Genomic DNA, 24,927 nt, shown 5'->3' with positions numbered 1-24,927 from the left:
CTAATCAACGAGAGAAAGAACTAGTACCTTGTTCAGGTATCTGTATTGGTTCTTTGCATCATAACAAGATAGTCTCACACCATATCCAATCACATTTTTTAAATCTATAAATTGTGAGAAATCAACTGTAATAGCCATATGCACAGGCCTTCATGTTTTAAAATCTAAGCCCTAATCCTAACATAATGTAAACTTGGACCTTTTTGACCTTGAACAGTCAATTCCGTGTAAACATGAGACCCCATTAGTATTTTGGTCATAAATTTTTCTAAACTCATAGGAATCATAAACTCTTGGAGTACTCGTAATATGGGTAATTGAATAACTAGTCAAATGACCTAAAAAACAATCTAATTAAAAAATTGCCATTGAAACTCATAACCACTTAATGGTCACGTAATTTAGAAGTAAATAAATCCACTAGTAGGTACCTGAAGGAGACCAAATCCCTATCGCCCATTGGTGTTATTCCTATGTATTTTTCAAATACTAGCATTTTAATACCTATACCTAAATACAAATGGTCAGTTAGGATTTTTACATAATGACAACTTAATGTTGCAGGAACCCTACACCTTGCTGGACGAGTATCAGAAGTTTTTATTATTATTATTATTATTATCATTTAGATGTGAAGGTAAGGTTCTGATTACTTCAAATTTTTTTTTTTTTTCGTTTTAAAGTCGAGATTAATTCAAGATTCTCAGTCCCCACTTATTTGCATAATTTGAAAGATACCTTTTTAGATTAACATAGAATTTAGTTTAATATATGAAATATACATCACTATATATCCATAAGTAATAACAATAATCATTTTTATTTTTCCCAAAAATTTTCCTGACTTCTACCCATTAAAAAATAATTATTATTATTATTCCCTTGCCTGGCAAGTACCCCAACTTTGTTAGCATATGGTTTTGATCCCAAGTCTGGTAATTAATTTCTCCCAGGCTTCACCGCTTTTTTTAACTTTAGCCAGCACCACCAACCATGCGAGACGAAAAACTCAATCTGTAAACTTCATTTAAGAACCTCTATTTTTTATGACTGAAAAGGATGGCAGCAATAAATTTGACAAAAATAAAAAAGATAATTGATAGATTGGGAATTTTAAGTTAAACCAACTCATCTCATTACCATGATCTATATGGACATTTCCATATTGGATCTGGACATGAACAAGATAATAAATGGTTAAAATGCCAAGCTGTTGCAAGATCAAGCTGTTAAAAAGTAATGGAATGTCCCAGACTTCGGGGTCCCTTTGCATCGCCCACACATTAAAAAAGACTCATGTACCTTGTCGGACGGTATACCCACCTATCGTGCAAGATAGGTTTGGGAAATGAGGAACCAAAAGCGGGAGCGATGGGTGTAACCTGAAGGTCTCCTTCACTACTGCATCCAAATACTTCAACTTGGATAGATGACACTCTTGTACCATGTTATCCATTCCTACTACTTCATCTAATTCTGCTTGGTCCTTTTCTGATAGCACCACTCCGATGTGGTTGATGTTGTGTCAGTCCCACCCACAACAATGTCCTGTTAACAAAATCATTAATGTAAATAAACTGAAATTCATACTTATTAGATGATCTTTTGACTAATATTTAGATCCTTAATTAAGTTAAGACTATAATGGTAATGGAAAAAATTATTGGGCAGTCCCATTTACACTATATTTCCAACCCTAGACCCATATAAAGGAGGGGGGTTGTGTCAAGATAGTGGCCGATGTAAAAAATTTATCATCTCCTTACATAAATCTTGATCATACTTCATTCCATACATGCCAGAGCATTCTTGCTTTGGGACAAAACAGAATGGAGGAAAAAGATTCGTTTAGGCAACCTCAAAACTATGGGATCAGGCGTCTACCTCTATCAGGTGGTGCCAACCCCTTCCCTCCCCTACCACACTTCTCCCTTTTTTGGAAGGAAAAAATCCAGACAGTTGGGTCAAAAATATCACAATTTCAGATCGTTTGAAATCTGAGTTGACTTAAAGAGTTAAAATTAAAATATTTATCGATAGTGATTTTTGGGTAGTACAGTTGGAGTGCATACCCCATGAATATCTAAAGTGGCTATCCATAGCCCATGGTTACCCATTTATGGGTATGGAGATGGGTATCCCCATTGAAGTTGCTCTTAGATGACTTAAGCCATCCATGATCTATGGGTTGATGGTGAAAATCATCCTTCAATGCAACTAATTAACCTAAAGTTTGATGGACAAAAAAATACCATAAACAAGGCCTTGAGTTGGGTTATAGTCAATGGTGTTTTTGATAAACCAGTTGACTCGGTCATCAAATCAATTGACTCAGTGACAACTCATAGTGACTCAGACATGAATAGTAAATCCAAGATTCCCTCTACAGCAGTTGGAAAGTTTTATTAAACACCTCATACAGCAGTTGGAAAGTTTCCTTAAACACCTCAATCTCATTCTGTAATGTGTTGTCATATACAATTAGTTTCTTTATTTTATTTTCCTTGATTAAAGGTATCCCTGCAAATCAATGATTATGATTGGGATTTTTCATGTATAATAACTTCTATAGAGAATGTGGAAAAGGACAGGAAACTTACCTCAAATCCTACATGGTATCTGTAGACACCCCATTTTTGCATCCGCCTGATTAATCAACTTGTCAACCCGATCGCAATGATTCCCAATGATGGATGTGTATTCCATTGCTTTATTTTGTTACCCGATATGTTTCAGAAATCCGGATGAGGTATCTTGAATTGACAAAATCTTAGAAACCACGCTACGCTAGGAAAATACGACCCCAAAAACATAGAAATCATCATCTTGCAGACCAAAAAGAAGTTTCACGATAAAAATTACTAAAAATTGATCAAATTACCAAAATACCCCTAACCTCAAAACAACCCTAGAGTCTACGTTACGCTTAGGAAAACTCTCTCGAACACATAAAATAACAAATCGGAACCAAATAAATCATTTCGCCAATTTTAACAAAATTACAAAAATGCCCCTCATAAAGTTCATGACCATTTCACACAAAAAATTTCATAAATGACACAAACTAATACTTCCATTGAAATTCCTTACAAAAAATCGATTATAAAACATCCTAGAACATTAAAAACCGACTTAAAACGTGAAAAGTCATCTCCGGGGGCAAAACGATAATTTCACAATTTTCATAATTAAAAAATTCGAAATTAATAAATAAAACATTAAATAATTAAAGTGAAACATTAATAAAATTAATTTAAAATTTTGAACCGAAGAAATCGATCAATCGGGTTTTCAAGTAAAATTGTTGAGGGTTCGTAAGATATTTCTTTAAGAACCCCTCCATTTGGGGGTCCAAAGAATTAAAGATATTTTAGAGGGGGGTTCTCCAAAAATTTAAAGTCAATCAAGCAAGACTAAAGTCAAGGTATTAAAGTCAATCAAGTGAGACTAAAGTCAAAATTAAAGTCAATTAAGCAAGACTGAAGTCAAGATATTAAAAGTCAATCAATTAAGATTAAAGTCAAAATATTAAAAATCAATCAAATAAGACCAAAAGTCAAAATAGAGTTCTAATTAAATAATAACTCTATCTAATAGAGTTCTAACTTAAAAACAATTCTAATTAAAATACAATTCTACCTAAAACAAGTCTAACTAAAACACAACTCTAACTAAAACACAACTCTAATTAAAAGAACTCTAATTAAACACTAACTCTATCCCTAAAAACATCTATAAATAGAGGTGCTCACACCCTATTTTCGTATCAAATCATAAACCCTAAGAGAAGTAGGTCTAGATGCCCCCCTAGCCTCCCATAAACCCTAGTTTTGGAGCCCCAACTCCTTACCTAACATCCCTCCTTCGATTTTAGCCTAAAGAACCTAAAAGTCTTCCAAAAACATCCCAAAATCCGCAATAAACTTGAAGAGTTTATATCCAAAAATAAGGAGATACCTTGCCTTGGAGATCCGAAATCAAATCCGGAGACAGAACGAAGCAAGGAAGTACGGTACAAGGAGCTATTTTTGTCAGATCTGAGGGAACAAAATCCTTGCTATCGGAAAGGTATAAAAATTTTTATTTTTATTTTTATCTAGGTTTTTAGCAATGTGATTTATTTGGGACGTTAGTAGAGACCGACTTTGGCCGGGCGGGGTTGGTGCCTAACACCTTCCAACCCCGTAACGTGATCCCCGGACTCTTTTTCTCTTTCGTAAATTAGTTTACCTTTTTTAGAGTCAGTTTGGTTCCTAGACCTTAACAACTAGGTGGCGACTCCCAAACCTCAAGGCTCAAAAACGGATCCGCGCACCCCGCGGATCGAGGGCGCTTTCAGTATCAGAGCTCAAGCTTCACTGAGCACATCGATCTTGGTGCGCCTTTCTTCGACGATGGCACCACTCACTACGTGAAAATTGGAAAATTCTACAGAAAAAAATTGACGAGCCATGGCCCACGAATGTTAGAAACTGAATTTTGACAGTCTAGGACCGTCAAAATTCTTGATGTTCCCAGATTTGACGGCTTAGAGTAGTCTAATTTCTCTCACCCTTCATTAATTTGACAGTGTTGGCCTATTGAAAGATAAAATTTGACAATGAAAAATTCGACGCCAATCGAACTTCCTGGTCCGTCAAATTTTATGAAATTTGATGGCCCAACCCGTCAAATTTGGGTTTTTTTCACATTGTGACTGCCATCGCCGAACCTTAATCATTTTGTTTACATTATTAGTTTTTTTTTTCAATAAAAATATCATCTTTCTCTATGTTCCAGACCTAGATATCTTTAATTTTATTCTTTGCTATTATTCTAAGTTTTTTTGTTTTTCCAATAACAATCACAACTCCTACATCTCTACAAATCTCCCAATTTTCACATTTATGTTACATGATCTCATTTTTTTTTCCTATCTAAAATCTCTCCAATGAGAGTTCTTTCATTTAAATGGCACAATCCTACTTCTTATGCTTCTAGGAGAGATCATGACAGATCTGGTCTAATAAGCCACCGGCTCCGACAGACTCAAAAAGAGCGAGATACGACAGTGATGGACTTCATAGACAGACGGTGACCACCAGCAAGCACGATTGGCACTTTGACAATCAATGAACATATTCATTAATGAGATCAAGCAATTATTCAACAAAATCAATTGCATATTCCTTTTTCAAAGGACCATGCAATTGCGGGAGGATGTTAGAGAATAAGATGCATTGTATTAAGATACATGAGATACACTGTATCATTGTTAGTGTATCTCATTGCAAATGGAAGGTTGTGATGAAGGATATTCTAGAATATATATTGATATTTAGAATATATCGATTGAGATATTCTAGAATATTTATATTAGGTAGTTTTCATATATCTTGGTTGATGTAATGTCTATAAATACCCTACTAGGACTTTTGTAAGAATTATCCAAGAATTATCAATAACATATATCAATAATATTTGGGCTTTTGTATGGTATCATAGCCATACCTCTAGTGACTTTGAGAAAAAAAATTTTGAAATCTTCTTTCTCATGGCTGCTTCTTCACCTATCCCAAATATTTCACATCTTGTTTCGATCAAGCTTGATCGAACAAACTATGTTATTTGGCTAGCACAATTTCTTCCAGTCCTTAAAAGCAACAACTTCCTTGGCATTGTCGATGGAACAAAGCCTTGTCCAAATAAATTTCTCGTTGATCAAAACGGGAATGAAGTTCCAACAATTGATCCAAGCTATTTGTTATGGCACCAACAAGATCAGCTTCTTCTGAGTTGGATCAATGCTACACTTACCCCTAGAGTTCTTTCTACTGTGGCGCGTCTCTCTACATCTCGAGATGTGTGGAGATCTCTTGAAAAGCGTTATGCTTCACAATCCAGAACATGTATCATGCAACTAAAGAATCAGTTGCAAACTGCAAAGCGAGGAGATTTGTCTATTAATGACTATGTCGACAAAATGAGCAATATTGCCGACAATCTTGCTCTTGCTGGAAAGCCTGTTGATGATGATGACTTCATCACACTCATTCTTAATGGTGTTGGACCTGCCTACGAAACCACGGTTAACTCGGTACAAGCTAGAGATACACTAATATCTCTTGATGACCTTATTGGATTATTATTAAGTGCTGAAATGCGTCTTGAAGAACAAATTACTCTTCACACCGAACAGACCACAACAGCTCTTTTCACAACTCGAAATAGGTCCTTCCAACGTGGGAAACATGTGGGTTTTTCTAATAAATATTCTAACCCCAAGCCTTCATCACATCAAAAGGGATCTTTCCGATCTTCTGTACCACAGCAATCTCCAAATCAAGCTCGTCCAACATGCCAAATATGTGGTAGATCAGGGCACTCTGCCATTAATTGTTATCATAGGATGGACCACTCTTATGAAGGACGCGTTCTGACGAAGAAATTGGCTGCCATGGTGGCCTCGCAGAGTACTCAATCAAATGAACAAATGTGGGTCACAGACAGTGGTGCCTCTACTCGCATTACTTCAGATCTCTCTAACCTAGCTTTGCATGATGAATATCATGGTACAAACCAAGTTGCAGTACGGAATGGTACAGGTTTGCCGATTAGTCATATTGGTTCTGCTCTTTTCCATCATAATTCTTATCATTTTCGTCTTAATAATGTCTTATATTGCCCATCTATTTCCTCAAATCTACTTTCCGTTCATCAATTCTCACGTGATAATGATTGTTACTTTGTTTTTCGTGCTGATGATTTTTTTGTGAAGGACACCAAAACGGAGAAGACGCTTTTCCACGACAAGAGTGACAATGGGTTGTATCCCCTTCGACTTCCCCGAGGTCTTCCAAATAAATGTTCCTTTGCTTTTATTGGTGAACGAGTTGCCATTCCCATATGGCATCAACGTTTGGGTCACCCCGCTTTTCCAATCTTGCATCATTTGGCGTCAACCAAGTCTCTACTCATGAAAGGATCTGTTAAGAATAATGTCTTTTGTGACTCTTGTCCCTTAGGGAAAAGTACTAAATTACCGTTTTCTTCATCAAATTCAATTTCTTCTATGCCATTAGAGTTAGTACATTCGGATATTTGGACATCTCCGCATTACTCTATAAAAGGGTCCAAGTACTATGTTGTATTTGTTGATAACTTTTCTAAATATACTTGGATTTTTCCAATGCGGTTTAAACATGAAGTTTTGAATTACTTTGTTAAATTTAAAGTAAAAGTTGAGAATCTTCTTTCATGTCCAATTCAATCTCTTTGCACAATAAAATCTCTACAAACTAACGGTGGAGGTGAATACCAAAGTATCCCTTTTCAATCATTTCTTACTCAACATGGCATTTCTCATCGTCTCTCATGTCCACACACACCTGAACAAAATGGTGTTTCAGAACGAAAATATCATCATATTGCAGACATGGGAATTACTTTATTAGCTCAAGCCGGTATGCCACCTCAATATTGGGTTGAAGCATTTAATACTGCTGTCTATTTAATTATTCGCCTTCCAACAAAACAACTCAACTATGTTTCACCATATGAAAAGTTGTTTAACAAGTCTCCAAATTACTCCACCCTTCGTGTGTTTGGATGTTCATGTTTTCCTTATCTCCGACCTTACAACAAAAATAAACTTCAGTTTCGATCAAAACATTGTGTATTTATTTGGTATTCTCTTCAACATCAAGGATATCGATGCCTTGATATGGAAAATCAACGGGTTTATCTATAACGACATGTGATTTTTAATGAGTCTACTTTTCCATTTAAATCTATGCAGGTTTCGCCCATGTCACATCAGCCTATGGAAGCGTCTTCATCAGTACTTTTAACCCCTTCACACTCTTCCTCTTTTCAAAATCAGCATGCTGACTCTGAAGAAACCTTTTCATCTTCTTTTAACCACGTGACCCACTCACCTACTAATGACAACACCTCTCCTATACTTTCTTCAGCTTCCACTATTTCCATCTCTTCTCAACCACAAGTGCCCAACCAAAATGAAGTACCTAGACATCCCATGGTAACTAGAACCCAAACTGGAAAATGCAAACCTAACCCCCGTTATGCACTTGTTGTTGTTACTAATGACAATCATCTTGAACCAACTTGTTATAGTCAGGCCATTAAGCAACCTGAATGGAGGAAAGCTATGTATGCAGAATTTAATGCTCTTCAACAATCAGGGACATGGTCTCTTGTTCCTCCGAAGCCTCATATGCACGTGCTCCCTAATAAATGGGTCTTCAAACTTAAGCAAAAATCTAATGGATCTGTGGAGCGATATAAAGCCCGACTAGTTGCAAATGGTTTTCACCAACAAGAAGGGTTGGACTACACGGAGACCTTCAGTCCCGTGGTGAAACATACCACTATACGTACAGTTTTTGCATTGGCTATTCATCAAAATTGGCCCATCCGACAACTCGATGTTCAAAATGTGTTCCTTCACGGCATTCTTAATGAAGAAGTTTATATGCGCCAACCAAAGGGATTCGAAGATCCTAATTTTCCTTCTCATGTGTCTCGGCTTCAAAAATCGATTTATGGCTTGAAACAAGCACCTCGTGCTTGGTTTCAACGCTTTTCTAATTATCTACAGACGATTGGCTTCATTGAGTCAAAAGCAGATTATTCTCTCTTTGTTTATCATAAAGATGAAGTGTTAATCATTCTCTTGATTTATGTTGATGATATTCTCATCACTAGAAATAATATCACTCAGATTTCACAACTTATTTATGATCTTGGCAAGAATTTTGCTATGAAGGATCTAGGTCGCTTGAACTATTTTCTTGGTCTCGAAGCTCAATTTACAAAAGAGGGACTTTACCTAACACAAACCAAATATGTCGTTGATCTATTAAAACGTCTTCATATGGAGAATGCTAAACCATACAGCACCCCTGCTACAAGTGGCAAAAAGATGGAACCATTTGATGGGGAACCTCTTGATGATCCAACTAAGTATCGAAGTGTTGTAGGAGCTCTACAATATCTTATCTTAACTCATCCTGATCTCACCTTTGCTGTCAATCAAGTTTGCCAACATATGCATCGACCAGCAACCTCGCATTGGACAGCGGTTAAACGTATCCTTCGATAAGTTAAAGGATCAATCAATGAACGATTGTTGTTTCAACCTAAAAACTTAAAACTAGAAGCATATTCTGACGCTAATTATGCCGGTAACCCTGTAGATCGTCAATCAACTGGTAAATATTGCATCTACCTTGGTAGCAACCTCATTTCTTGGAGCTCAAAGAAACAATCCACCGTTTCCCGATCAAGCACAGAGTCTGAATATCGGCAACTCGCACTCACTGCTGCTGAAATATCTTGGTTGCGCCAATTACTACAAGGTCTACATCTCTACCTTACCACATCACCTATGATTTGGTGTGATAATGTCAGTTCCATTTCCTTAGCTTCCAATCCTATTTTTCATGTAAGAACGAAGCATTTAGAAGTCAATTACCATTATGTCCGCGAGAAAGTTGTTCGCAATGAACTCGACGTTCGATACACCACCACAATCGATCAAGTTGCCGACATTTTCACTAAAGGTCTAGCTCCAGCTCGGTTTCATAGTCTAAAATCCAAGCTTATGGTCCGTTCTCGGCCTCTTAGCTTGCGGGGGTGTGATAAACCAGTTGACTCGATCATCAAATCAATTGACTCAGTGACAATTCATAGTGACTCAGACATGAATAGTAAATCCAAGATTCCCTCTACAGCAGTTGGAAAGTTTCCTTAAACACCTCATACAGTAGTTGGAAAATTTCCTTAAACACCTCAATCGCATTCTCTAATGTGTTGTCATATACAATTAGTTTCTTTATTTTCTTTTCCTTGATTAAAGGTATCCCTGCAAATCAGTGATTATGATTGCGATTTTTCATGTATAATAATTTCTATAGAGAATGTGGAAAAGGACAGGAAACTTACCTCAAATCTTTCAGTTTTATCATCCTCCGTCTCCTTAAGCTCCAAAAGAAACTGCAGAAAATATTTGCTTTCTTTGTTTCGCACTCCGTCCGCTACATCCATTTTCACCCGTTGATCTATGACTGAATTGAAGATTTGATCAAACCACGACAAGAGTTTTTTCAATCTACGTTCGATCCCTTGTATATCAAACCTTGCAAGGACGGGGAAAAGATCAGAAACATTTGGTTTCCCCAACAATTCAACAATCTCTCCCACCTCCTGCCGAAACTCAGATCCAACACTATTCCTCTCCTTCCCTTTAAGTGTACGACCCCATAACATCCTCATTATCACATTAAGAGTGGTTAGAAACATTTGCTCACCAATGTTAATTGGTGTGCCTGTGTTGCTACATTAGCATACACATCTATAACTGTTTGTCGAACCTCTTGTTGTCGGAAGGTGTAACATGCATCAAGATTCACGTTACTTAGCATCTCCCATATGAGTACTTTTCGCAGCATTCACCACATTGGGCCCTTTGGACTCCATGCAATGTCAAGCCCACCATACAGCCAATCCTGCAATGGGTGCATCACAGTTGGAGAAGGTAACGTCGTGGTCTCCAAGGACCTCTTTTGCTAATATAGGTGAGCTCAATACAACACATAATTTATTACCCAATTTGAGTTTCACAATTGAGCCATAAACTTTAGCTAATTTGGCAAAGTATCGGTGAAGGTCAGCTTCAAGAAATGGGAGATTTCTGAGCAATGGTAAGCTTCTCGGTCCTGGTGGCAAGGGTGGTAACTTCAATTTCTTGCTCACCCATCCATACCAAGAAACCACGAGCCCCGCGACCAACACGGTAACCAACACACTCGCAATTTCATCTATACTATTGCTACCATGACAATGTGAAAAAAGCCCAAATTTGATGGCCCTAGGCCATCAAATTTCATAAAATTCGACGGCCCAAGGGGTCGAATTGGAGTCAAATTTTTCATTGTCAAATTCTTTTTTTTTTGACGGGTCAAGACTGACAAATTAATGAAGGATAGGAGAAATTCGATAGCTCTAAGCCATCAAATCTGCGAACATCAAGAATTTCAATGGTCCTAGACCATTAAAATTCAGTTTCTAAAATTCATGGGCCTTGGCCCATCAATTTTTTCTGTTGAATTTTCTAGTTTCATGTAGTGCATGCCACCACCATGACCACCCATCACAAACAAAACTCATAATCCTGCTAAGAAGATTTGAGGTTATGTTTATTTGCAATTAAAGCATTAAAACAAGAGATTTGAAAATGGTTTGATCGAAACCTCACAAAATATATAGAAGTAATCTTTGATTCGAGTTTTAGATTCTTAAGATTAATTTTCTAATACAAGACACACAAAAAGGCACATTCCTTTTTTTGCCTTTTTCAAACACTTTCACCTTACCACCTTATCTTTTTGTATCCAAAATGAATCTAGTCACCCAGACATGCTTTGTATAACATTGGTACAGCAAGAGTAGCTGGATTATGATTCCAAAAACTTAGACGAGTCAAACTCAATCGTGCAAGTTGCCACCTTGAATCAACCACCTTATTGACTCGTGAAAATAGATCCATTCATCCATTTTAAAAAAAAACAAAAACAAAAAAATCATTACTGGGTTGATAAGTTTGAATTGGTTTGTTCTGTTTTATATAAAGGTTTTTCTTTTTTTTATTTTTTGGGGATTGGTTTGACAGACTTGGCCAGATTTTGTAAATCAAGAGAGAATTACATCCCAACATGATCTCTAATAATACCCACCAAGGTTACCTCTCAAAGTGTCAAGAAATCCAAACAAGAAGACTTGGGATAGTAAACCTCATGCATGATAAATATACCCCAACTATGAGATTTAAAATGATGTTTTGTGATTGTGGCATCTATTAATCAAAATAGGACAAAAAAAAATTATTTTAAAAACATATGAACATATTTTTCTAATTTAGGTCGAAATTAGTTTGAACTAATTTGAAGGGTTTGAATCATCCAAGTAGATGAGATTGGATGAGTCAAATCGGACTCAGTGGGTACAGATCAAATCCCATAAAACGGATTCCTAAAACCATGGGCCAGATGCAATTAACTGGAAGGACCATAGCATTTCATTTTCATCTTGTTTCTTTCTCTTCTGTGAAATCTATATAATAAAAGAGTCATGATTTTCTGACTTGAATTTTTTTTTTCGCTCGGTCTGTACTCGGCTGATGTCACAAGGGCACAGGACCATAGATCTTTTTCTTTGGGATACACAAGGAAAAGGTCAACGGTTATGTGCCCTTACCACGTTAGCCGAGTACAAACCAAGTGAAAATTTTCGAGTCTGAAAATAATTAGCCACAATAAAACACAATGATGGAACCCACTTGTGGGGATAAACATCCCATCAACTACTGTGACCCCACTATTGCTTTTCTCCTCCCTTTTAACTGTGTTGTCTTTACTGATCTCCTCCTCTGCCACCCCCTCCTTTCTTCAATAATACCCTCTGACTTCACTATCTTTTCTTCTTTCACCCCCTTCAACCTCAAAGATATTTTTTAATTATACCCATTCAATTTTATTATGTTTTTCTCTTTTACCCTTTTAACCCCGAAAGTAGATGCTCGTGTTGTAGGTGAATTGTAGTATTAGTACAAAATAGCTAAGGTTGGTAAATTCAATGATGGATGATAGGACCCACAATGGGGGCGTCAAATATATTTTTGGATCAATAAGATTTTATTAAGCAATAGATAGAAGAATAATTGGTGCAAGAGAGAATCTTACAAAAGTCAAATGGAATAATCAAGCTCGGATTCAAACAAGACACAACTCAAAGAGGTTGCATGTAACGAGGTAGGGATGTACACTTTTTCCCTCGACCTAAAAACCGAACTGAACCCATTTGGGTTTGGACTGAATCGAACCCACAAAAAATTGATTTGAGTTCTGTTTGACCCCCCCCCCCCTAGACCGGACAAACCAGAACCAAACCCGGTTTGAAAACCCTTACCCTAGACCTAGCCCGAACCAACCCAAGATCGAAAATTGTAAAATTTTCAAATTTTTACAATTACCAACCACCCCACTTCTCAATGTCCAACCCGAAACCCAATTTTTTTAAGAAGAAAAAAAAAACAAAAAAAATTTTCAAAAAAAAAATTGAAGTTGTTTTACCCCCCCTCCCCTCCAAATGGAATTATTACTATTATTACTATTTTTAAGCCGTTAGGAAGGGGTAAGAGCAAATACGAATGTTTTATTTTTATAAATACCTCAAAATGAATTTCATTTTTCACTACTCCAAATTCTCTCAATCTCTTTAATTTATTTTCTTAATTTTGTACTAAATTTTCTAAGATCTTTATTAAATTAAGATTTATTCTCAATTAATTTGATCATCAAGTAATCAATATTCTTCTTCATGGTAGGATCATAATCAAATCATCATCAAAGTTTCAAATCTTCATCAAGTGATCAAGAATTTCTTCTACGTGATGAAATCAATCGATCAGATCAACACATGGTAGGATCAATCAATCAAAATCAAATTTTTCGACATAAGGTGTAGTGGTTCTTAATATTATTAGATTAAGTTTCTCCTCTCTTTTTTTATTTTTTCTCTACTTCTAAGTGAAGTCTAATCAATCTCTATTAATTTTAATTTTAGTATTAATATTTATATAATGGATATTCAAAATATTAATATCGATGATTTTCAAAATCTTAATAATTTAACTCATTTACTTACGGGGGGCTAATAATGATTTAATCCTAATCCTAATCTCCCAAAAAAAAATTCAAAAATATTTTGATCCGAGGCATAATAACATTTTACCTTAATAAATGTTGTAAATCCGGACGGAAGTAAAATGTAATTATTGCGAAAAAATTCTAGCTTATTTCAGTACATATATTAGAACGAGCACAATGAATAAATATATAGAAAAATACATGTTCAAAAGTAGAACAAAATCCGATATTACTCAAAATCTACTTAATCAATCAACCACCGACGACATAAACACGTTGGTATATGATGTCGAAAGGGCACGACAGGAAATCGTTAAATTTTTTATTATAGAAGAAATGTCATTTCCTGTAATTAAAAAATCACATTATAAAGAATTTATTCAAAAAACACATTTTCCTAATTTTGAAAGTATTTCAAAAAATACATTAAACAGAGATGTAATTAAAATGTTTAAAAATAAATACAGTAGAAATTAAAATTTTATTTAAAATATTCCTAGTAAAATATGCTTAACTTCTTATTTATGGACTTCAATTCAAGGTATATCATATATGTGTGTAACGACACATTTTATAAATTAAAATTAAAATTTACACAAAAGAACTATATCTTTTTCTTTATTAAATGCAAAACATACCGATTTAATCATTTTTGAAGTTTTACAAAATATTTTATTAGATTATGAAATTAGTAATAAAATATTTAAAATTATATTAGATAATGTTAGTAGTAATAATAATGTCATAACCTACCTTAAAGATGTATTATTTGATAAATCAATTTTAAAAAAATTATTACATGTTTTTTGTACGGCACATATTTTAAATTTAATTGTACAAGATGTTATTTAATATAAAACTAATATTTTTAAAAATATTAGAGAAATTATTAGTATCACATATTTAAAAAATGAATTGATGAATATTGTGTTTTATTTGGTTTACCACCAACTAGATTATCTTAGACTCACCACATCGATAGAATTCTATGTATTACATACTACAACACACGGTTCGTTACAAAATCTAATAAAATGATTTTTAGAAGATACACATAGTGAAACACAATTAAAAGAAAGTGATTGGAAAAATCTATCTAATATTTGTGATTATTTTCAAAGTTTTGCTGAAATTACAAAAGTTTTTTTGGGACAATATGTTACATCCACCGAATTTTGTTTGTAATTAGCTCAAATTGAAGAACTTTTAAATTTGAATTTGAATAATGTAGAGACCCCAATTTGCACGAACCCGTTAGGAGAATCTAAATTTTTTCAAATTGATTTCGATTTAGAACTCAAGTTCCTCAACGGGCCCGCATTGCCACGTGGCATCATTTTCATGCATACATGCATCATGTCATATAGTTTGCATGCTCAACCATGTCCCTAATCCGAATTCGTCACCCATTCACTGCTCCATCACCCATACCATAATCAAGGCCCAAAATAAAGTCCATCTTCTAACCCAAATTCAAATCCAATCTTTTAGCCCACTCTCAAAGCCCAAAATCTATAACCCAAATTCATTCTAAACCCAACACTAAGCCCACTCCCTCACATCCCCTCAAAAGGTGACACATGTTGATCTCTCATAAGCCCCCAATACTCAATGCATTATCTAATTAGAAAGCCAACTCTCCCTTGTGAAAGTTCAAGAATACTCTTCCCAAAAAGGGTAGTCAAACCAAAAAGGTTATTTGATCTTTGGTAAAATCTATAAAGTTGAGAGAATTTTCAATCATACCCTTAAAAGGTGAGAATCTTCAAGTACATACATGGAGCTCTCCCATTAGTCCATTTCAAAATTATATTTTCACCCTTGCTTTCTGTGTTATTTACAAATGAACCAAGGTCTTCTTTTCACCTACCATTTCACTTTTACACATGTCATTCTCCTACTCACCCTCTCAAAAGTATTTTTGTTCTCTCATTGATCCATTTCAAAAATATACTTCCACCCTTGCTTTATGAGTTATTTACAAATGAACCAAAGTCTACTTTTCACTTACCACTCCACATTTACACATGTCACTCTCCTATTCATCCTCCCAAAAGTACTTTTGTTCTCTCACCACTATTTATCAAAAAATCAAATATAAAAGAATCTTTTTTAAGTTTCTTCACAAATGCCATCTTTACCCTCATACAAATGAAAAATCCAGAAAGAAATATCATAAACCTTATGTTCATTAGCTTTATTTTTAGGATTGGACCACTTTATCTCCAAAAGTTCTCCAAAAACTCTATAAATACCCTCATTTTCTATGAACAATTCATGCTCTTAAGCCCCCATTTCTCAACATAAAACTCTACTAAAATCTCTACTCATCTATCATCTCTCAACCTTCAACTCTCTCATCTCTCAACCTTCAACTCTCTCAACCCTCAACTACATCCTTCAACTCTTAAGTTCATATCTCAAGCTCAAGTTCATTCAAGACTTCCAAGGGGACAAGGTGGTGAAAGCGCCCTCGATCCACGGGGTGCGCGTATCCACTTTTGACTTTTGAGGTTTGGGAGTCGCCACCTAGTTGTTACAGTCTAAGAATCGAATACTGACTCTAAACGGATAAAGAAACTAATCTACTAAAGAAAAACTGAATCCGAGGATCACATTACAGGGCTGGAAGGTGTTAGGCACCAACCCCGCCCGGGCGATGCCGGTCTCTACTTATCCCAAATAAGACTACATTGATAACAAAAACCTAGATAGAAAAAATAAAAGAGATTTTACCTTCAAACACAACGATTTTATTCCCTCATATTTGATAAAATTACTCCTTGTACCGTACTCCTTACTTCGTTCTGTCTCCGGATCTGATTTCGGATCTCCGAGGCAAGGTATCTCTTCCTTAGATCTGGATTCTTCAAAAAAAATTTATCGATTTTGGGGTGTTTTTGAAGGACTTCTAGGTGTTTTTCAGGCTAAAATCGAAGTATGGGTGTTACGTAAGGAGTTGGGACTTCAAAATTAGGGTTTTGGAAAGATTGTGGGGGCGTCTTAACCTATTTTTTCTAGGTTTTTTTCTTTGATACGAAAATAGGGTGTGGAGGCTCCTATTTATAAAGCTTTTTAGAAGAATTAGGGTTTGATTAGGGTTTCTTTTAGGTTTTAATTAGGATTTTGACTTTAGTCTTATGAGATTGACTTAGTCTTTAGGGTTTTAATTTAGGATTTTGACTTTAGTCTTATAAGATTGACTTGATTAATTTAGATTAGGGTTTTGACTTTAGTCTTATAAGATTGACTTGATTAATTTAGATTAGGGTTTTGACTTTAGACTTATGAGATTGACTTTAATACTTTGACATTAGTCTTTCTTGGTTGACTTTTAGTCTTTACTTGATTGACTTTAGTCTCACTTGATTGACTTTAATTTTTGGAGAATCCCCTTTATTATATCTTTACTTCTTTGGGCCCCCAAATGGAGGGGTCCTTAAATAAATATCTTGGCAACCATCAACAATTTTGCCTAAAAGTCTGATTGATCGATTTTTTGGTTCAAATTTTTAAAGTAATTTTATTAATGTTTCACTTTACATTATTTAATATTTTATTTATTAATTTCAAAAATTTTAATTATTAAAATTATAAAATTACCGTTTTGCCCTCGGAGATGATTTTTTACGTTTTAAATCATTTTTCAATGTTCCAAGATGTTTTGGAATCAGTTTTTCATAAGGAATTCAATGGGAATGTTGGTTTTTGTCATTTATGAAGTTTTTTGTATGAAATGGTCGTGAACTTTATGAAAGGCATTTTCATAATTTTATCGAATTCTGTGAAAATTGGTGAAATGATTTGTTTGATTTCAATTTGTTATTTTATGTGTTTGAATGAGTTTTCCTAAGCGTAACGTAGGCTCTAGGGTTGTTTTGATGTTAGGGTATTTTGGTAATTTAATCATTTTTAGTGATTTTTATCGTGAAACTTCTTTTTGTCTACAAGATGATGATTTCTATGTTTCTAGAGTTATATTTTTCTAGCGTAGCGTGGTTTCTAAGGTTTTGTCAGTTTGAGATACCTCATCCAGATTTCTGAAACATATCTAGTAACAAAATAAAGCATTGGAATAAACATCCATCATTGGTAACCGTTGCGATCGGGCTGACGAGTTGATTAATCAGACGAGTGCAAAAATGGGGTGTTTATAGGTGGGTATAGTAGTTGTTTATTTATTTTTTAACTAGCATATTCTTCTTCTATCCCTCCTTTTTTTTCTTTTTAAAAGCCTTTAGGATGTGATGGAGAATCCTCCTTCATCCTGAGTAGATTAAACCTCAACCTTGGGCATGGAATGCTTGAGGTGATTTGGTTGAAAGGATGGAGGTTGAATCCCTTCTTTACCCACTTTTATCTCATGCATCATAATACACATCATTCACACACACCACACATGAATGGCAATGATGAAGAATTGTGTAGCTCTCTTGATGGGGCTAAAATACTAAGGGCTTGTGTGGATTGACTTTTCTAAGTACTTCTGACTTTTGCGAGGAGTCAGAAGCACTTTAAAGGTGTTTGGATAAATAACTCCTGGAAAGAACTACTTTACTGTGGAGTCATTTTAGTGCTTTTTCACGAAGTACCAATGGTGCTACTTCTCTAAACTACTCTTGGGCGGAGTCACAAAACATTGTCAAAATGACGGGATTGGTACAAGTATGCCCCTCATAAATTTTGAAAATTACAAACCTACCCTCAAAAAAACAATTGGAATAATATTATATTACTATCCATTGATATGGTGGTAGCCATTTGGTGTAATATTTGGGACAAGTATACCCCTCATAAATTTTGAAAATTACCCTAAAAAATGTAATTAAATAATATTTATTATTATCCATTGATGTGGTGGTAACCTTTTAATGTAGCATTTAAATTTGAATTTCTAGCTCTCCCAATTGTGCACTCAATGATTTATCCATGAACATTTCAACCATGGTTGAAATTTTCTTATTGTAAGATTGATGTGAACAATTACACACAAATTTACTATCTATTGATATGGTGAAAGCTTCATATTTTTGGTGATTGTATATATTTGCTCACAATATCTTCTATTTGTTTATAATTGTTAGATGTTTATATTAGTTTTTATGGATAAAAACAATAACTTTTATTTCTTTTGAAGAATAATTTGTTGAGTTATAATGTTAAAAATAGTAACTGATACTTATAAGGGTATTTTGATCATTTTAACAGAATCTAAAATAGTTTCCAAACACAAAACTCTATCAAAAGTACTTCTGATAGTACTTTTCAGAACCTGCATCCAAACACACAATAGTTATCCACCTACTCCAGAAAGTACTTCAAAAAGTACTTATGAAAGTACTTATGTTCTAAGTACTCTGGCTCCTGTATCCACACGGGCCCTAAGTTTCTAGCTAACCATGCATGCATTAAGGTTGTGGATCTAAAGAGACTCCATCCATGGAATTTCTCTAAAATCTTAAACCAACCTTTCAACTTATGCAAAAGTGTGTTGACTCCATAGAATATCTACTCGCATAGGATATTTTTTATGTCAACACTAATATCAAATTCTTTTTCAAAGAGGTACATACTTACCATACACACACACCACTTCATGCATCCCATGTATTTTTCTTGTTATGTTAATCATTTCAAACATGGCTAAATCTAAAGGTAACCACCATAAGTGGAGAGAATGGGGTGCTTAACACCTTCCCCACTCTAACCGAATTCCCTTACCTAGATCTTAGGTAGACCATACATTTTTCATGATTGAGAGTCACTATAATACTATGAAAAAATGATTTTCAAAAAAATTGATTCGGATTCCCATTCACACCCATTTCAAAAAAAGAATGGTGGCAACTCTACACAACGTAGTATTGAACTTCAAAGATGAACATTCTCATGTCTACAAATAATAATAATGTTATACAAATTTATAATAAATTTAATAAATATTGAAAAACTATTCTACATAACTTAGTATTTTCTTCAATTATAGATCCTAGATTTGAAACTAAAGTTTTAGAACTTATTTTTATTTTAAGTGGTGATCTTAATATTGAAAATAAAATGCAAAAAATTAAAAAAGAAATATTTAAACTTTTTAACATTTATTAAAGTAAGTATGATTTAAATAATAATAATACTACTAGTAGACCTCAAAATGTAGCATCATCGTATTCTCCTACAAAAATAACTTTTCTTAACTTTTTATTAAGAGCACATATAACTTATAATAATAAGAATTTAACATCTGAATCATAATGTTATTTGGATTCTGATCTCATATAAATTGAGGATGAGAGTCATTATAATATTTTAGAATGGTGAAAAAGTTATACTATGCATTATCACATATTATCTATAATGGCATGTGATCTACTAATGATTCATTTGTCTACTATGGCTTCAAAATCAGTATTTAGTATGGGTGGAAAATTTTTATCTCAATATAGAAGTCTTTTAATTTGGGAGATATTAAAAACTTTAATTTGTTTGAAGGATTGGTGGTTAGACGAAAAAAGAGAACAAAAACAAGAAGAAGTCCGATTAGAACAATCATTAGAGGAATTTCAAATTTTATTTTATTTTTCATTACTTTTTTAGGTTGAGTTGTGCATATGATTGATAGAATGAATGGGATGCTAACCTGGTTGAAATGTATTCAAACTATTGTGATGTTGCCTTCCTCATTTTTGTAATTGTAAGTAATTTTTACAATTACTTTTATATTCAATGCAATGCCCTCAATGTAATTTACAATTTCATTAATAAAAAAGTAATGGTTCATTTATTATTATAAAAATAAGGTATTTATATCAATATTTTATATATATATATATATATATATAGGGGACGGTTCAGCAGCCCTAAAGTTTGCCAAGTTTGGTGCCAAACATTTTTCAAAATATGGGTTAGAAGCTTTAGAATGAGTTGATTTTTTGTGAGGATGATCTCTATGATGAGGAGATCATCCTCACCAAAAATCAGCCTATTCCAAAACTTATAACCCCATCAAAAGTAATTTACAAAAATTGGACGGTCCACGATTCTTCAACTTGTAAACTAGGGTTAGAAGTTTCGAAATGAGCTGATTTTTTGTGAGGATGATCTCTTCACCGTAGAGATAATCCTCACAAAAAATCAGCTTATTCCAAAACTTCTAACCCCATCAAAAGTGATTTAGGAAAATGTTTGGCACAAAACTTGGCAAACTTTAGGGATGCCGAACCGTTCCCATATATATATATATATGGGTAGCGTTCAAGGGCAAACTTTTTGGCCAAACATTTTTCAAAACATGGGTTAGAGGTTTTGGAATGGGCTGATTTTTGGTGAGGATGATCTCTACGGTGAGGGGATCATCCTCACCAAAAATCAGCCCATTCCAAAACTTCTAACCCATGTTTACCAGTTGAAAAATCGTGAACCGTCCATTTTTTGTAAACTATTTTTGATGGGGTTAGAAGTTTTGGAATGGGCTGATTTTTGGTGAGGATGATCTCCTCACCGTAGAGATCATCCTCACCAAAAATCAGCCCATTCCAAAACTTCTAACTCATGTTTTGAAAAATGTTTTGCCAAAAAGTTTGCCATTGAACACCCCCTATCCCGACCAGCAGAGACAAAAGCATAGGTCTCAGTAGTAGAGGTTCTGAAAGAAATATAAGATTGGGACTTTGGAGAAGAGAATTGAAGAGAGAGATTTTCGAGCCTGCAAGCAACAAAGGCTTTTCAGCCGTATCGCGCTAGCCGCTGGCGCTTACGTTTTTCAGCGCTGCATCGCACTGCCGCCAATGGATCCGCCCGAGGGGAAGTACCTGCTGACGATTACCGGGTCACTAATCTCTCCGGATGCCCGATTCATTAAAGAGCGCTTTGATTCGCAGTTAGAGACCCTGAGCCTAGATATCCTGAGAATGAAACCAGAGGGGTTTTTATCGGCGGGATTCAATGGCTCTTAGCCGCAGAATAAAATATCTATCTGGTGTAGGACCTGTTTAAAAGGTACTCCTATATCTTTCATGGGGGCGTTCAATGGCAAACTTTTTAGCAAACTTTTTGGCAAAACATTTTTCAAAACAGGAGTTAGAAGTTTTGGAATGGGCTGATTTTTGGTGAGGATGATCTCTACGGGAGATCATCCTCACCAAAAATCAGCCCATTCCAAAACCTCTAACCCATGTTTTGAAAAATGTTTTGCCAAAAAGTTTGCCCTTGAACGCTACCCATATATATATATATAGGGTCGGGTTCCGTATACTCCTATTACGACTCACATTGCGACACACCGTTTTGTCTTATATAGGCAAAAATGTTTGGAATGGGCTGATTTTTTGTGAGGATGATCTTTATGGTGAGGAGATCATCCTTGCCAAAAATCAGCTCATTATGAAACTTCTAACCCCATGTTTACAAGTTGAAAATTTTTAGACCGTCCAATTTTTGTAAATCAATTTTGATGGGGTTAGAAGTTTTGGAATGGGTTGATTTTTTGTCAGGATGATCCCCTCATCACAGATATCATCCTCACAAAAAATCAGCCCATTCCAAACATTTTTGCCCATATAAGACAAACGGTGTGTCGCAATGTTAGTAGTAATAGGGGTCGTAATAACGCCATCCATATATATATATATATTGTTATAATCGTTCGATCTGTGACAATCCTACGGTAGAGATTGGTTAAAAGACTTGTGCGCTCATTGTTTCACTTAATATTTTACGAAATTGCAAACTCCTCTAAAGAAATTACAAACACCAACCCGTGTCCAAGTAAAAAACATAACATAACAAATCTTCTTCACAAATCTCTAACCCCGCCGATATTACGAAATGAACTATCATCATCTTCAATTTCTAGAAGAAAGATCGAAAGCTTTGTTCTCCAACTCATCTCGTCTTTTTCACTCTAACCCTCACCGACGAAGGTTTAGGCGAAGACAACGATGAAGGTTCAGGTGAAGTTCACCCACATGAGGAGACACTTTTTTGATTCTCAAATGAGGATTCGCCTTGTAGAGATTAAGAATGCGACGATGGAACAAAATCTTGCTTTGAATTGGAAATGGGTTTATCTGGGTCGGTTGAACTGGAGATGGTTTTATCTAGGTTAGTTGAATTGGTGAAGATGGAGGTGAGGGTCTCAACAAGTGACGGATCCATGAAGAATGAAAAACTCCTCCATTGTTCTCCTCCCTTTCTTGTTGGTAGTCCTGAAGTTGAATACCCCTTTGCCCCATACTACTTTTGCTTTCCTTTATCATTGTTATTTGTTACAACTTTCAAGTATACAAATAAGAAATTGTACCTCTGTGTACCAATTGTTTGTACAAATTACCCAAAGAAAAACAATAAGAGAGGAATTGAGAAAAAATTGAAAAAAAAGGTGATTTATATAGCTGGATTTGTTTCTTCCTATTTCGGTGAAATCTAGCAAAATTCCAAAATCTATATTTTTGGCTCAAACTAAGGTTGAATGTTCAAGTTCCAAAAGGAGGGACTGAGAGATTAATAGAAAATGCCCTCATCTTCAACTTCTAATCAAAATCCCTTTATTTTTCTCCTAAAAATCCATTGTTTTAAATTCACCGAAATGATGGGTTTGCTAATGATGTGGGTGAACTTCACTTGAACCTTCATCCTTGTTGTCGCCTAAACCTTCGTCTGTGAGGGTTAGAGTGAAAAGGACAAGATGAGTTGGAGAATAAAGCTTTCGATCTTTCTTCCATAAATTGAAGACGACAACAGTACATTTTGTGAAGAAGATGAGTTCTGTTATGTTTGCATTTTTTACTTAATTAGACACGGGGTGGTGTTTGTAATTTGGTTGGAGGAGTTTGCAATTTCGTAAAATATGAAGTGAAATAATGAGTGCACGTGGTCTTTTAACCAATCTCTACTGTAGGATTGTCACAGATCGAATAATTATAACAATTTGTATCTATCTTTGTCCCAAAATTTGTGTGTTGATCCCTTCCCATATATATATATATAAGTTATATAGTTATTTGTAATTTATAAGTTATGTAGGTATACATTTACAAGTTATATAGTTTATATTTCATATAACTATAAAAATAAATTTTTTATATAAATATATCTAAGTTATATATATATATAGTTACTTTTAATTATTAAGTTATGTAGGTGTATATTTATAAGTTATGTAATTTATATGTATATGAATATAATTTATATTATATGATTACATATTCATTTATGTCTATAAATCTGTATTATTATAATATATTAATAGTTAAAAAGTCTAACACAATAAACCTCTTGATTTATTGATAAGGAATTGTGGTTTGTCTCAATTTGTATAAGAGGTCCTTAGTTAAACTTCTCTAAACCCACCTTTTATAAACTTAAACAAATATATCAAAAAATGGGTTTACCCAGATTGAATCTGAACTCGAAATTTACTCAAAAGAATCAGTTTGGTCTGGGTTTGATTTCAACATTTGGAATTAGAATCCGGACCGACATATTTTGGGTTGGTTTCAATTTCGAGGTTGTATCCTCTAAACTCAAAAGGATTTTAATGCTTTAAATATGGAATTCGTTTATGCGAACCATGAGGGGTTGGCTCAATGGAAATTTCAAATCCAATAAGCTGTGAGAGTGTTTGAGGTACGGAGATGTCAATGTCCTTAAAACCAATTCCACCACCTCAGGATTGAATCCAAAGTACAATCGATAACTGTCAATTGAAAAGAATGACAGAAATAAATTTGAAATTAAAAAATAAAAACATATTTGATAGATTGACAATTCATAAAAAATACATAACTGATTACAATTGCACCAAACTCTCATGTATGACCAAAAATATATCATCCATTACCAGTAATCTTTTACCAAATGTGCGCTCTTGGGATCTTCACATGAAAGTTTAAAGTCAACAGATCGAGAGACAGACAGATTGAGAGAGAGAGAGAGAGAGAGAGAGAGAGAGAGAGAAATTTTGTTTTTAAAGGAGAGATGAATATGAAGGTAGAATCCGAGAAACCTAACAGATCACGCGAGAAGAGAGAGAGAGAGAGAGCTCTAACAGATTGAAGTGAGTGAAACAACACAGACCATGCGAGAAGAGTGAGACAGAGAGCAGATCGAAGTGAGTAAAATATCCAGTTTGTTGCGAGCAATACAACATATTGCACAGTCACAACGAAGGCCATCGGTACACCTCATGCGTAAAACCAAATTTTGGAAAAAAAAAAAAAAAACG

The 24,927-nt window shown here is 34.6% G+C and overlaps 1 pseudogene; it reads right to left on the bottom strand.

Annotated features, from left to right (window-relative positions):
* On the bottom strand, nt 1-24,877 carry LOC147393497 (carnosic acid synthase-like; annotated as a pseudogene).
* Between the last annotated feature and the right edge of the window lie 50 nt (nt 24,878-24,927).

Source organism: Akebia trifoliata, chromosome 10, assembly GCF_017979445.1.
Source record: "Akebia trifoliata isolate Shusen 1 chromosome 10, ASM1797944v1, whole genome shotgun sequence".
NCBI classification, from domain to species: Eukaryota; Viridiplantae; Streptophyta; class Magnoliopsida; order Ranunculales; family Lardizabalaceae; genus Akebia; species Akebia trifoliata.
This window is presented reverse-complemented; position numbering and strand designations above follow the sequence as displayed.